Source organism: Oncorhynchus gorbuscha, linkage group LG20 (assembly GCF_021184085.1).
Source record: "Oncorhynchus gorbuscha isolate QuinsamMale2020 ecotype Even-year linkage group LG20, OgorEven_v1.0, whole genome shotgun sequence".
Taxonomy (NCBI): Eukaryota; Metazoa; Chordata; class Actinopteri; order Salmoniformes; family Salmonidae; genus Oncorhynchus; species Oncorhynchus gorbuscha.
The window spans coordinates 37425358-37438703 of NC_060192.1; positions in this window are offsets into that span (position 1 = coordinate 37425358).

Sequence of the window (13346 nt, forward strand, 5' to 3'; positions counted from 1 at the left end):
GTTCAGCAGGGCTGTGAGTCATATGAACCAGAGGTTAAATACAACAGAAGACTTAGGAGAGAATTAGGACTAGGACACTGAATCAAGTCTATGGGGACTATAGGGATGTCTATGACCTTCAGAAAGTCTTCATACCCCTTTGACAAATTACACATTAGCCTGAATTCAAAATGGATTCAATTGATTTTTTTCTCTCTCACCCATCTACACACAATGCCCCACAATGATGTCACAATACCCCATAATGACGTCACAATACCCGCATAATGACGTCACAATACCCCATAATGACATCACAATACCCCATAGTGACGAAGTGAAAACATGTTTTTAGAAGTTGCCAGAGAGGAAGGAAACTGCTCAGGGATTTCTATCTGCATTGTGTCCCACCACCCACCAACCCCTCTTTTTACTACGCTACTGCTACTCTCTGTTCATCATATATGCATAGTCACTTTAACCATATCTACATGTACATACCACCTCAATCAGCCTGACTAACCAGTGTCTGTATGTAGCCTCTCTACTGTATATAGCCTCTCTACTGTATATAGCCTCTCTACTGTATATAGCCTCTCTACTGTATACAGCCTCGCTCCTTTTATAGCCTCTCTACTGTATATAGCCTCTCTACTGTATATAACCTCTCTACTGTATATAGCCTCTACTGTATATAGCCTCTCTACTGTATATAACCTCTCTACTGTATGTAGCCTCTCTACTGTATACAGCCTGTCTTTTTACTGTTGTTTTATTTCTTTACTTACCTATTGTTCACCTACTACCTTCTTTGCACTATTGGTTAGAGCCTGTAAGTAAGCATTTCACTGTAAGGTCTACACTTGTTGTATTCGGTGCACGTGACAAATAAACTTTGATTTGATTTGATGAGGCCAATGGTGACTTTAAAACAGTTACAGAGTTTAATGGCTCTGATAGAAGAAGAATGAGGATGGACTAATTCACCTTTCAGCATGACAATAACTTAAAACACAAGGCCAAATCTTCACTGGAGTTGCTTACCAAGAATACATTGAATGTTCCTGAGTGGCCTAGTTACAGTTTTGAGTGAAATCAGCTTGAGAATCTATGGCAAGACATAAAAATGGATGTCTAGCAATGATCAACAACTAACTTGACAGAGCTTGAAGAATTCTTTAAAGAATAATGGGCAAATATTGTACAATCCAGATGTGCAAAGCTCTTAGAGACTCAACCAAAAAAAAAGACTCACAGCTGTAATCGCTGCCAAAGGTGCTTCTACAAAGTTTGGACTCAGTGTACATCCCTCTGTCTCATAGCGAGGAGCCCCACAGTCTGGCCAGCATAGGTCACACCACTCACAGATGGACGGACAGACAGACAGCATGGAAACGGAAACATTCTGATCCAGACAGGCATGCTTTCTCTCTCTCTCTCTCTCTCTCTCTTTCTCTCTCTCTCTCTAGCTTGCGCTCTCTCTCTCTCTCTCTCTAGCTTGCTTCTCTCTCTCTCTCTCTCTCTCTCTCTCTCTCTCTCTCTAGCTTGCTCTCTCTCTCTAGCTTGCTCTCTCTCTAGCTCCATCTCTCTGTCTCTCTCTCTCTCTCTAGCTCCCTCTCTCTGCCTTGTAGTCAGGCTGACTACAACATTACCTAATGTGCTATTCATAAGCTACTGTACTGGTAGATGGAAGAACTCAGATATTTGCTTTAAATAAACAACTTTAATGTGACAGCATCTCTCTCTCTCTCTCTCTCTCTCTCTCTCTCTCTCTCTCTCTCTCTCCCATACAAAAAGAGTGGATATTTATTCCATTGTAAAACAGTCTACGGAAGCCTACACAGAGTAGTCCGGTAGTTGAGTCGTTTATGTGGCCTTGTAAAAGAGTGATTCTTGTGATTTTCAGTCCTATGTTTTCTCCTGAAAAACCCCTGGCTACTGTTTATGATCTGCTGCTCTTCATTACATTTACATTTAAGTCATTTAGCAGACGCTCTTATCCTTGGACTGAGATGACAACAAAACGAATGTATTGTTATAATCATGATATATCTGGATTAAAATACATACCACATATAAATAATGTAGTAGCCTGGGGAACATAGGAATGCCAAACATGCCGTGAGCAAGCATCACTATAATTCAGCAGCAGACACGTGAGGTATGCTGTGCCGACGCGCAGCACTCTGTTCGAACGGCTACAGGACAGAAACTCTTATCTGTTCTTCAGTTCAGTCAGTCACGGTCAATTAAGAAATTCAATCATCTGACACCACATATTTAGCTTATATGTTAGTTGGAAAAGTAGCCTGTAAAAACAGCGTGGGTTTGTATTTTGGCTAAATGTGGTGCGCACTACAGGCGCTCAACGCCCACTGCACTTGAATGCGGCAGCGCGGCACCAGCGCGTCTGTTCCGCTCTGCCTGCGTTGACTCCTTTCTGAAGCTGGCGTCACTCAGTCTACGGGCTGAGATAGGCTTAATTACCTAATGCTTTATCATCAGCACACAACCCCGAAGGTAAACACACCAGTTTCCCTTTATTACGAGAACGTTTTTTTCTTTTGTACATGACATGTTGAGGACGAGGTCCCCTCCCCAGCCCTCTGCACAGTTACACACTATCACAGAGCGACAAGGTAACCGCTTTCCCCATAGTCGTAGGTTACACATGCATGACAATTTCGTCCTACTATTTCACAATGTTTTTTCCCACTATAGCCAAAAAGCCAACCACGCTTTTAAACGGCACAGTAACTTCCTATGAACACACAATAACCTAAGATCATTATTAAATATAAGGTGAAATAAAAAAGTTTGAGATAAAATAAAGTTAATCAGACATTTGAAAATGTTTTGTCATGCTGTTCAACAGTCGTCATGTTGATATTGTTTCACCTACCGACACTGTAAAAGGGTTACTGTGAATTTGACAGTAGCTTACAGGCAAATACAGTAAAATGCTGTATTTCATATTACAGCACACCTACTGTCAGATTAATACAGTATCAAAGCAAGTACACACAGTAAAATATTTCATTAAAACTGTCAGATTAATACAGTTCATACACACAGTAAAATACAGTAAAACGCTGCACACCTACTGTCAGATTAATACAGTATCAAAGCAAGTACACACAGTAAAATACAGTAAAACGCTGTATTTCATATTACAGCACACCTACTGTCAGATTAATACAGTATCAAAGCAAGTACACACAGTAAAATACAGTAAAACGCTGTATTTCATATTACAGCACACCTACTGTCAGATTAATACAGTATCAAAGCAAGTACACACAGTAAAATACAGTAAAACGCTGTATTTCATATTACAGCACACCTACTGTCAGATTAATACAGTATCAAAGCAAGTACACACAGTAAAATACAGTAAAATGCTGTATTTCATATTACAGCACACCTACTGTCAGATTAATACAGTATCAAAGCAAGTACACACAGTAAAATACAGTAAAAAAAATAATTCTTCAGTAATCTGAATGAATTAATGGATGTTTGACATTCATTGAGGTGAGGGGTTTATTTCCCACGTCTTATACTGTAATAATGACATATGATTGGTGCGAGCCGTTTGGCAGCTAGCTAAAGCTTTTAAACATTAACATATATTAATTAATATTTTTGGTGTTTTATATCAGTGGCACTTCTAAAGGCCTTTAACAAATGCTTCCACACTGGCAGTGACTACATGGTAAAAATGCTCAACTCATTCAAGGTTTAAGACTTGCTGCCACTACAATCTGTCTCCTACACACGTTGAAGGGGCTCTATAAGCATATAGGAGTTAAATTGGTACAGCATTCTCACTCAGGGGTGCAACATGTAGAGCACGCCTCTAGATATGTTAATGAGCCAGAATCAACAATACCGTGCACCCACTAGTGGTCAAAAGGTTTTTGTCACTCCAAAAATACAGTATGGTACTGTATTCTGTGGGGTGGAATTACAGTACCGTTCAAAATACAGCAATTACATTCCCACCCACAACATTTTCCCACAATGCACCATAATTTACAGTATGCCTCAGTAAAACGTTTGAGAGTATTTTACTGTTGATAATACCCAAAATGACCGTATCATTTACCATTTTCCATTACACTGTACCCTTAAACAACATGCTCATGTAAGTGATAGCCTACAATAACCCCCTAGAAGACCCACACAAAGTTATTAATATCCTTTAAAAAAGGTACATTTTTCATCTCTCACCTCTGCTGTGTGATGTCCATTCACTTACAGCGCTTCACTGTTGTGAAAGACGGGAGCAATTTCTGTCCCTCTGTTCTTGCGTGTGATGTCTGGCTGCCCAGTTGAGCGTGGCGCGGATAGAGCAAGGTGGGGAGCGTGTTTGCTAGGAGCCCTTGAGCCTCCACGAGCCGAGCGGAGCGCCACAACCCCGGCGTCAGCCAGGCTGGAGCCGCAGTGCCTGCGTGCCAGATCCCTCCGCCAGCCAGCCTGCCCCTGGAACTTTCCCAGGATTCGAGAAAGATTCAGACAGACAGCAGCGGTGTGCTCTCTCTCTGTCTCTCTCTGTCTCTCTCTGTCTCTCTCTCTCTCTCTCTCTCTCTCTCTCTCTCTCTCTCTCTCTCTGTCTCTCTGTCTCTCTCCTCTCTCTCTCTCTCTCTCTCTCTCTCTCTCTCTCTCTCTCTCTCTCTCTCTCTCTCTCTCTCTCAATTCAATTCAAGGGCTTTATTGGCATGGGAAACGTGTTAACATTGCCAAAGCAAGTGAGGTAGATAATATATAAAGTGAATATATAAAGTGAAATCTCTCCCTGTCTCTGTTTGCAGCTCATCCTAAAGTCATGATCGACAACACTGCAAAACTATTTGGAATTCTATTGCTCTTACAGAATTAATAGCCCACTATGAATAAATGAATGAATGAACCTAGTAGAGTGAATATGTATGGTTGGGTAGGCTGAGTTTAAGTTGAACAAGGCAATTAACCCACTGTTCCTAGACCAGTAAACCCACTGTTCCTAGACCAGTTAACCCACTGTTCCTAGACCAGTAAACCCACTGTTCCTAGACCAGTTAACCCACTGTTCCTAGACCAGTAAACCCACTGTTCCTAGACCAGTTAACCCACTGTTCCTAGACCAGTAAACCCACTGTTCCTAGACCAGTTAACCCACTGTTCCTAGACCAGTTAACCCACTGTTCCTAGACCAGTTAACCCACTGTTCCTAGACCAGTTAACTCACTGTTCCTAGACCAGTTAACCCACTGTTCCTAGACCAGTTAACCCACTGTTCCTAGATCAGTTAACCCACTGTTCCTAGACCAGTTAACCCACTGTTCCTAGACCAGTTAACCCACTGTTCCTAGACCAGTTAACCCACTGTTCCTAGACCAGTTAACCCACTGTTCCTAGACCAGTTAACCCACTGTTCCTAGACCAGTTAACCCACTGTTCCTAGACCAGTTAACCCACTGTTCCTAGACCAGTTAACCCACTGTTCCTAGACCAGTTAACCCACTGTTCCTAGACCAGTAAACCCACTGTTCCTAGACCAGTTAACCCACTGTTCCTAGACCAGTTAACCCACTGTTCCTAGACCAGTTAACCCCACTGTTCCTAGATCAGTTAACCCACTGTTCCTAGACCAGTTAACCCACTGTTCCTAGACCAGTTAACCCACTGTTCCTAGACCAGTTAACCCACTGTTCCTAGACCAGTTAACCCACTGTTCCTAGACCAGTTAACCCACTGTTCCTAGACCAGTTAACCCACTGTTCCTAGACCAGTTAACCCCACTGTTCCTTGGCCGTCATTTAAAATACGTTTTTCTTCTTAACTGACTTGCCTAGTTAAATAAAGGTAAAGTAAATAGAAGGTGTTGGCTAGAGAGCACCACAGCATGTGTGCACTGGAAACACTTTAATTTCAACAGTAAAATACCTTCAATGGGTACCATAGAATTAATGTTGTAGATTGCATTGCATTATGGGTAAAATATGGCTATTAAGTGTAATTGGAATCCTCCTGTAAAAAAATGTCTCTAAATTGCTGTATTTTCTTTACAGTAATTTCTTTTTTTAACCTTTATTTAACTAGGCAAGTCAGTTAAGAAGAAATTCTTATTTTCAATGACGGCCTACCGGGGAACGGTGGGTTAACTGGTCTTGGAACAGTGGGTTAACTGGTCTAGTGGGTTAACTGTTTTAGGAACAGTGGGTTAACTGGTCTAGGAACAGTGTGTTTACTGGTCTAGTGGGTTAACTGGTCTAGGAACAGTGGGTTAACTGGTCTAGGAACAGTGGGTTAACTGGTCTAGGAACAGTGGGTTAACTGGCCTAGGAACAGTGGTTTAACTCGTCTAGGAACAGTGGGTTAACTGGTCTAGGAACAGTGGGTTAACTGGCCTAGGAACAGTGGGTTAACTGCCTGTTCAGGGGCAGAACGACAGATTTGTACCTTGTCAGCTCGGGGATTTGAATTTACAACCTTCCGGTTAATAGTCCAACACTCTTACCACTAGGCTACCCTGCCGCCTCTACACTCTAACCACTAGGCTACCTGCCTCCTCTACACTCTTACCACTAGGCTACCTGGCCGCCCCAATTGCCTACTGTGGATTAAAATGTTCAGGCACCAACCTCATGCTGTCGGGTGAGCCATATGCATCTCAGAATATTTTAGTACATTTTTTTTTTTTTTTTACGCCATATAATAATTATTGTAATGATTACACTCTACAACTTTCCCTTGTAAATGTACAACATTTTTAGATAAATACTGTAATTTTGATTTACAAAAAAAGTATTTTACCGTAAATTGCAGGTTGACTGCTCAGTAATGTCTTTTCATATTACAGCAAATTAAACACAGATATATATATATATACATGATGCTTATATTACAGCCAATTAAACACAGATATATATATGGGGCCTGGTTGTCAACGGGGATGATTGTGACACGGACACCGTTGACCTTGTTCCCGCCCACTGACCAATCATCTGACATGTAAGTTAGGGTGAGGTTGAAGCTGTCCATGATGCTTATATTACAGCCAATTAAACATATATATATATATATATATATATATATATATATATATATATATATGGGTATATAGAGTGGTGATGACGAGGACAATTCCATTGAGCCTTTTTTTTTAAACCTTTATTTAACCAGGCAAGTTAAGAACAAATTCTTATTTGCAATGACAGCCTAGGAACAGTGTGCAGGAACTGCCTGTTCAGGGGCAGAACGACAGATTTGTACCTTGTCAGCTCAGGGGTTTGAACTTGCAACCTTCCGGTCACTAGGCTACTCTGCCGCCTTTGTCTCCAAGAAGTGATTTAGTCATTCATTTTAGCCATTGGCATCCTGTAGAGAGTTTCTATTTTCATTGAGTTTTCTCTTGTCAATCTCTTGTCAATCAATAAAGTTTTATTTAATCAACAACTAAGAAGGTTAAAGGGTACATGAATGTACATACACTATATTTACAAAAGTATGTGGACACCCTTGATATTAGTGGATTCCGCTATTTCAGCCACACCCTGTTGCTGACAGGTGTATAAAATAGAGCAAACAGCCATGTAATCTCCATAGACAAAACATTGGCAGTAGAAGATCTCAGTGACTCTCAATGTGAAACTGTCATAGGATGCCACCTTTCCAACAAGTCAGTTAGATCAAATTTCTTCCCTGCTAGAGCTGCCCCCCGGTAAACTGTAAGTGCTGTTATTGTGAAGTGGAAACATCTAGGAGCAACAACGTCACAGACGCAAAGTGGTAGGCTACTCAAGCTCGGGATGTTTTTCATGGTTCGTGTTTAGCCCCTTAATTCCAGTGAAGGGAATCTTAACGCTACAGCATACAATGACATTCTAGATGATTCTGTGCTTCCAACTTTGTGGCAACAGTTTGGGGAAAGCCCTTTCCTGTTTCAGCATGACAATGCCCCCGTGCACAAAGCAAGGTTCAAACAGAAATGGTTTGTCGAGATCGGTGTTGAAGAACTTGACTGGCCTGCACAGAGCCCTGACCCCAACCCCATCGGACACCTTCGGGATGAATTGGACTGTGAGCCAGGCCTAATCGCCCAACATCAGTGCCTCATTAATTGTGGCTCTTGTGGCTGAATAGAAGCAAGTCCCCGCAGCAATGTTCCAACATCTAGTGGAAAGCCTTCCCAGAGGAGTGGAGGCTGTTACAGCAGCAAAAGGGGGGACCAACTCCATATTAATGCCAACGATTTTGGAACGAGATGTTCGATGAGCAGGTGTCCACATACTTTTGGTCATGTAGTGTATCTGGCTGTGTTGTCAAAATCACTACATGTCCCATTGAGTCAAACGACTAGAAACGTCCAGCAACGCCTGTGGATCTCAAAACTGAACTTGAATCCTTAACACTTAGGCTCCTTCCTGTGTGGTGCAGTGGTCTAAGGCACTGCATCTCAGTGTTAGAGGAGTCACTACAGACACCCTGGTTCAAATCCAGGTTGTATCACAGCGGTCTAAGGCACTGCATCTCAGTGTTAGAGGAGTCATTACAGACACCCTGGTTCAAATCCAGGCTGTATCCCAGCAGTCTAAGGCACTGCATCTCAGTGCTAGAGGAGTCACTACAGACACCCTGGTTCAATCCTCTGCTGTTTCACAACAGGCTGTGATTGGGAGTCCCGTAGGGGTGGTACACAATTGGCCCAGTGTCATCTTGGTTCGGCCATCATAGTAAATAAGAATTTGTTCTTGTTTAACTGGCTTGCCTAGTTGAATAAAAACATAGATAAAATAATTTGCCACTTTTGTCCTATGACATGAGTGACAGATAGCTGGAACCAGTCATGACTATTCAATAAAACAATAAAACAACACATTTTCAAGTGAATTTCTTAGTTAAATGATTGTATAACTAGCAAATGGGTTTGGAAGTTGAGGGTGGAGTATTTATGAAGTTAGGCAATGAGGACGAAAACGAGCATAGTTCAGCTAGCCAACTACTTTTGCCAAGGAAAACCGGGGACAGGATATAGCTCGGCGCACATGCGAACTATGCTAATTCAGGACAGATTGTAGTTTTTATGCCTGGATATCGGGAGCTGTCGGCAAAACGGTTTGATTAAAGAAATTCAGACTGAAACGAATACATCATATTTAAGGAGAACAAATCGATTTAAATGCAAGAAATCAGCTGTGACTTTCAATATTAAAACAAAGCTTAAAACGATGTTTGAGTGAACCTGAATCCAGAAGATAAACCCGGTACTCTTACCGCTCTATGTATATGGAATACAGGTAACTGCAAAAAATGAAGGAAACACCAACATTAAGAGTCTTAATTAGGGGGTTGAGCCACCACGAACCACCAGAACAGCTTCAATGGGCATTCTCATATATTCTACAAGTGTCTGAAATGATTGGTTTAGCCCTAGTCAGTGTATTAGTCAGTGTACTTCTGTACCTAATTTGAATCTGAAATAAGACGTGTTTCTATGCAAAAGAGGGACGAGGAAGGACCAGAAATATTGGTGAACTGTTTGATACTGGGATGAGAGAAACACGCATTCACTGCGTGCTTAGCGCTTCTCCGTGAGCGGGTTGTAATGTAGGTACCTTGAGTCACGACCCACTCTGCACAGACGTCAATTAAACGTATATTCCACGTTGGTTCAATTTCATTTCATTGAAATGAGTGGAAATAACATTGATTCAACCAGTGTGACAGGTCTCCTGACACGATCCATCAGAGTCCCGATAAATATGGTTCGAGAGGATCTTTCTCGAAATGGATGCGCTTAAAATTGGAAGTATTGTTAAGTTTCACAGCAGTTGCTGTAAACTGTGAAAATGTCAAACTTCTAGACTGACTGTCGCCAGTCGGGCTTGCGTCATTAACGGACCAGGCACGGCACTCAGACAATACGGGTTGTATACATCCGCAATGAACAGCAGTCCGAGGGGGCTCTAGGATACTGATGCAAATGGATAACTAGCATCACATGTTCATAGAACTGCATCAGCTTGATGTTGAGAATAAATAAAGAGAGAGCTTCTATGGCGTTTTTTTGTAGGACATTATTGTTTATAACCTATTATAAACAAATCACAGGTGGGTTTTGTTTCGTTGTTTTCTTTATATATTAGGACTCAATAACCTAACATTATGTCGTCACAGTCAGACTTCTTGGGCTGAGGGTAGTAACATTTCGTTCTGGGTGTAGCTCAATAAACAACATCATTGTAACAACCAAATATGATATACTATAGGCTATTATTATGAGAGGCGGCAGGTAGTCTAGTGGTTAAAGCGTTGGACTAATAACTGAAAGGTTGCAAGATCAAATCCTCGAGCTGACAAGGTAAAGATCTTTCGTTCTGCCCCCCTGAACAAGGCAGTTAACCCTCTGTTCCTAGGCCGTCATTGAAAATACGAATTTGTTCTCATTAACTGATTTGCCGAGTTAAATAAAGGTTACATAATAATGCCCAGAAGAGCAGAACATGTGTCCTATTAAAGGGAGGGTGATAGGAGAATAAAACCTGTACACATGATGGATATCAATCATATACACTGAATAGGTATGAGAGGCCTTAACAAAGGCTTCCAAACTTGCAGTGACCACAGGGCAAAACACAACAAGGACATGGTAAATGTGCTACCTCTCCAATCTGACCATACCATCATCTTCGGGGCACTAATACCACCTATAAATTGCATTGATACCCAAACTCTTATTCACAGGTCCTAAAATAAAATGGTTGCCTTTTACAAGGCACGCCTTAAAGTATGACAATGAGCCAGAAACATAACAATACCAATACCACTAGTGGTCAAAAGGTTTTTGGTGCTCCAGAGATATGGTATGGTGCTGGTGCTTTGGGCTAAAATCGTTTTTTTTAATATACAATAAAACTAACAGCAATCTAACATATTCATTATTTACAGTAAATTGCTGCATTTCGCAATGCACTCTGGGAGATTTTAGATGTAACTGGTGAATGATTACCATCAGTTCCAATGAAACCTTGGTTTAACAGTATATTACTGTAAAGAAGGACTGTATTCCAAATGGGAGCGTAATTCGACCCCACGGTAAATCTTGAGCGCCAAAAACCTTTTGACCACTAGTGGGTGCACGGTGTTGTTGTTTCTGATTTATTACAGTATTTTAAGGCACGCCTTGAAAAATACAACAATTTTGTTGCACCCGTGAGTGAGAGTTGTGTATCAATTCAATTTACAGGTGGTAGTAGTGATCGAACAATTAAATGTGTATAAGAGACAGATTGAAGTGTCATTAAGCCGTTTCTATGGCCTTTGTCTGTTTTTCCCTGTAGTCACTGTAATACATCTGGTTAATATACAGAATATTTGATTAATAAATACAAATGATATATATACAGTACCAGTCAAAAGTTTGGACACCTACCAATTCAAGGGTTTTTCTTTATTTTTACTATTTTCTACATTGTTGAATAATATTGAAGACATCAAAAACTATGAAATAACACATATGGAATCATGTAGTAACCAAAATAGTGTAAAACAAATCAAAATATTTGATATATTTCATATTCTCAAAGTAACCACCTTTTGCCTTGACAACAGCTTTGCACACTCTTGGCATTCTCTCAACCAGCTTCACCTGGAATGCTTTTTCAACAGTCTTGAAGGAGTTCCCACATACAGTGCCTTGCGAAAGTATTCGGCCCCCTTGAACTTTGCAACCTTTTGCCACATTTCAGGCTTCAATCATAAAGATATAAAACTGTACTTATTTTGTGAAGAATCAACAACAAGTGGGACACAATCATGAAGTGGAACGACATTTATTGGATATTTCAAACTTTTTTAACAAATCAAAAACTGAAAAATTGGGCGTGCAAAATTATTCAGCCCCCTTAAGTTAATACTTTGTAGCGCCACCTTTTGCTGCGATTACAGCTGTAATTCGCTTGTTGTCTGTTCATACTGCTATGCTTTATCTTGGCCAGGTCGCAGTTGCAGTTGTAAATGAGAACTTGTTCTCAACTAGCCTACCTGGTTAAATAAAGGTGAAATAAAAAAATAAATTAAAAAAAGGCAAAGGGTAGCTACTTTGAAGAAGCTCAAATATAAAATATATTTAGATTTGTTTAAGACTTTTTTTGGTTACTACATGATTCCATATGTGTTATTTCATAGTTTTCATGTCTTCACTATTATTCTACAATGTAGAAAATAGTACAAATAAAGAACAACCCTTGGATGAGTAGGAGTGTCCAAACTTTTGACTGGTACCTCACGCACGCACACACGCACGCACACGCACGCACGCACGCACACACACACACACACACACACACACACACACACACACACACACACACACACACACACACACACACACACACACAGCCATCGGAATGTATTTATGACTTTCTCCATATTTTCATCAAGGATCTCTCTGTACTTTGCACCATTCGTCTCCCAGTCCCTGCCACTGAAAAACATCCCCAAAGCATAATGCTGCAACCACCATGCTTCACCGTAGGGATGGTGACAGGTTTCCTCCAAACGTGATGCTTGACATTCCGGCCCGAAGATGGTTATCCTTCTGGAAGGTTCTCCCATCTCCACAGAGGAGCTCCAGACCTCTGTCAGAATGACCATCAGGTTCTTGGTCACCTCCCTGACCAAGGCTCTTCTCCCCGATTGCTCAGTTTGGCTGGGCAGCCAGCTCTAGGAAGAGTCTTGATGGTTCTAAACTTCTTCCATTTAAGAATGATTGAAGCCACTTGAGGACTTTCAATGTTGCAGAACTTTTTTGGTACCCTTCCCCAGATCTGTGACTCGACACAATCCTGTCTTGGAGCTCGACGGACAATTCCTTCGACCTCATGGCTTGTTTTTTGCTCTGACATGCACTGCCAACTGTGGGACCTTATATAGACAGGTGTATGCCTTTCCAAATCATGTCCAATCAATTACATTTTTTTAAAGTTGTAAAAACATAAAGGATATTCAGTGGAAGCAGGATGTACCTGAGCTCATTTTATCGAGTCTCATAGCGAAGGGTTTGAATACTTATGTAAATAAGGTATTTCTGTTTTTTATTTGTTCTAAAATTGCAAAACATTCTTAAAACCTGTTTTCGCTTTGTCATTATGGGGTATTGTTTGTGGATTGATGATGAAACACATGTATTTAATCCATTTGAGAATAAGTCTGTAATGTAACAACATGTGGACAAAGGGAAGGGGTCTGAATACTTTCAGAATGCTCTGTGTCCAGGTAACTGCCAAAATAAAGGAAACACTTGAGTACATAAAAAAAAAATGTTACCTTTATTTAACTTGGCAAATCAGTTAAGAACAAATTCTTAATTACAATGACGGCCT